This window comes from Mycteria americana, chromosome 3 (genome assembly GCF_035582795.1).
Source record: "Mycteria americana isolate JAX WOST 10 ecotype Jacksonville Zoo and Gardens chromosome 3, USCA_MyAme_1.0, whole genome shotgun sequence".
Classification (NCBI taxonomy): domain Eukaryota; kingdom Metazoa; phylum Chordata; class Aves; order Ciconiiformes; family Ciconiidae; genus Mycteria; species Mycteria americana.
Window position 1 is genome coordinate 57,766,108 of NC_134367.1, and position 3,060 is coordinate 57,769,167.

At 47.6% G+C, this 3,060-nt stretch overlaps 1 non-coding gene across 1 annotated transcript; it reads right to left on the reverse strand.

The window, feature by feature from the left end:
* Positions 1-2,575: 2,575 nt before the first annotated feature.
* On the reverse strand, positions 2,576-2,737 carry LOC142408524 (U1 spliceosomal RNA). The gene has a single exon (XR_012775322.1). It is a non-coding gene; the product is annotated as a U1 spliceosomal RNA (small nuclear RNA).
* Positions 2,738-3,060: the final 323 nt, after the last annotated feature.

Here is a 3,060-nt window from a genome sequence, read left to right on the forward strand (position 1 = left end):
GAAAGCCAGTTTTGCCATAAAACAAAGTAAGGTCAAGGGACCTGCACAGGAGATCCAGTTTTTAGGAATAAAATGGCAAGATGGATGTCGTCAGATCCCAATGCATGTGATCAACAAAATAACAGCCATGTCTCCACCAACTAGCAAAAAGGAAACACAAGCTTTCCTAGGCATTGTGGGTTTTTGGAGAATGCATATTCCAAATTACAGTCTGATCATATAAGCCCTCTCTATCAAGTGACCCAGAAGAAGAACGATTTCAAATGGGGCCCTGAGCAACGACAAGCCTTTGAACAAATTCAAGAGGAGATAGTTCATGCAGTAGCCCTTGGGCCAGTCTGGGCAGGACAAGATGTAAAAAATGTGGTCTACCTCGCAGCCAGGGAGAATGGCCCTACCTGGAGCCTCTGGCAGAAAGCACCAGGGGAGACTCGAGGTCGACCCCTAGGGTTTTGGAGTCAGGGATACAGAGGATCTGAGGCCCGCTACACACCAACTGAAAAAGAGATATTGGCAGTGTATGAAGGGGTTTGAGCTGCTTCGGAAGTGGTTGGTACTGAAGCACAGCTCCTCCTGGCACCCCGACTGCCGGCACTGGGCTGGATGTTCAAAGGGAGGGTCCCCTCTACACATCATGCAACTGATGCTGGATGTGGAGTAAGTGGGTTGCACTGATCACACAACGGGCTCGGATAGGAAACCCCAATCGCCCAGGAATCTTGGAATTAATTATGGACTGGCCATAAGGCAAAGATTTTGGAATATCACCAGAGAAGGAGGTGACACATGCTGAGGAGGCCCCACTGTACAATAAACTACCCGAAAATGAGAAGCAATATGCACTGTTCACTGATGGGTCCTGTCATATTGTAGGAAAGCATCGGAAATGGAAAGCTGCTGTATGGAGTCCTATACGACAAGTGGTAGAAACTGCTGAAGGAGATGGTAAATCGAGCCAATTTGCAGAAGTAAAGGCCATCCAGTTGGCTTTAGACATTGCTGAACGAGAAAAGTGGCCAGTGCTCTATCTCTGTACTGATTCACGGTTGGTGGCAAATGCCCTGTGGGGGTGGTTACAGCAATGGAAGCAGAACAACTGGCAGCGCAGAGGCAAACCCATCTGGGCTGCAGCATTGTGGCAAAACATTGCTGCCCGGGTAGAGAACCTGGTTGTAAAAGTACGTCACGTAGATGCTCACATACCCAAGAGTTGGGCCACTGACGAACATCAAAACAACCAGCAGGTGGATCAGGTTACTAAAATTGAAGTGGCTCAGGTGGATCTGGACTGGCAACATGAGGGTGAATTATTTATAGCTCAGTGGGCCCATGACACCTCAGGCCATCAAGGAAGAGATGAAACATATAGATGGGCTCATGATTGAGGGGTGGACTTGACCATGGACACTATTGCACAGGTTATCCATGAACGTGAAACATGCACTGCAATTAAACAAGCCAAGCGGTTAAAGCCTCTGTGGTATGGAGGAGGATGGCTGAAATATAAATATGGGGAGGCCTGGCAGGTTGATTATATCACACTCCCACAAACCCACCAAGGCAAGTGCTATGTGCTTACAATGGTGGAAGCAACCACCGGATGGCTCAAAACATATTCTGTACCCCATGCCACTGCCTGGAACACTATCCTGGGCATTGAAAAGCAAGTCCTATGGTGACACGGCACCCCAGAAAGAATTGAGTCAGACAACTGGACTAATTTTCGAAACAACCTCATAGACACCTGGGCCAAAGAGCACGGCATTGAGTGGGTATATCACATCCCCTATCATGCACCAGCCTCTGGGAAAATCAAATGATACAATGGGCTGTTAAAGACTACACTGCGAGCAATGGGTGGTGGGACATTCAAACACTGGGATACACATTTAACAAAGGCCACCTGGTTAGTCAACACTAGGAGATCTGCCAATTGAGCTGGCCCTGCCAATCAAAACTTTTACATACTGTAGAGGGGGATAAAGTCCCTGTAGTGCACATCAAAAACATGCTGGGGAAGACAGTCTGGGTTACTCCTGCCTCGGGCAAAGGAAAACCCATTCGTGGGATTGCTTTTGCTCAAGGACCTGGGTGCACTTGGTGGGTAATGCGAAAGGATGGGGAATTCCACTGTGTACCTCAAGGGGATTTGATTTTGGGTGAGAATAGCCAATAAACTGAAGGGTATGATGTTAATTGCTGTATAATACTGTATGCCATCACTTTTATGGATACTATACACGATATCAACAGTGTTTCAGTAAGAATCACCTGGATCAATAAAGAATGAACTTCGATGAAACCAAGCAAAGTGCAGCGGTAATGGAACCAGAACTGGCTTCAGCATGCAACAATCAAACACCACACACCATCTCTCCTGCCCAGAAGGACTATTATGACAGATGGAGCCCAAAGTTATGGACTAAATGAACTCAATGGACATTTTAGAGGGATGGCCCATAGACCAAGGGAATGATACCTGTGTGTATACGTCAAAAGACAGGAAAAGTGGTGGTGATTAATTGGAATGTATTAGAAAGGGTAGAACCTGGGCATGACGTAGATGGTAAAAACAGGGGAGAGTGCAAATGCAGTCCCCCACTACCACAAATTATGCAGTTGAGTTTCCCACATTTGGGGAAATCGCAGGTGTCAGCACACCCGGAGTGCAGGGGATAAGCCTCGCCCTGGGAAAATCACCTGCCTGATCATGGTGTCTCCCCTGTCAGGTAAGTAAAGGACTGTTGTGGTTTAGCTCCAGTCAACAACTAAGTACCACACAGCCACTCACTCACCCCCCCCCCCCCCCCCAGCAGGATGGGGGAGAGAATCGGAAGAGCAAAAGTAAGAAAACTTGTGGGTTGAGATAAAAACAGTTTAATAATTGGAACAACAAAAAAATTGTAATGAGAAGGAAAACAACAAGAGAGCGAGAGGGGAACAAAACCCAGGGGAAAAAAACAGTGATACAACCGCTCACCACCCGCTGACCGATGCCCACCCAGTCCCTGAGCAGCGATCACTGCCCCACAGCCAACTCCCCCCAGTTTCTGTACTGAG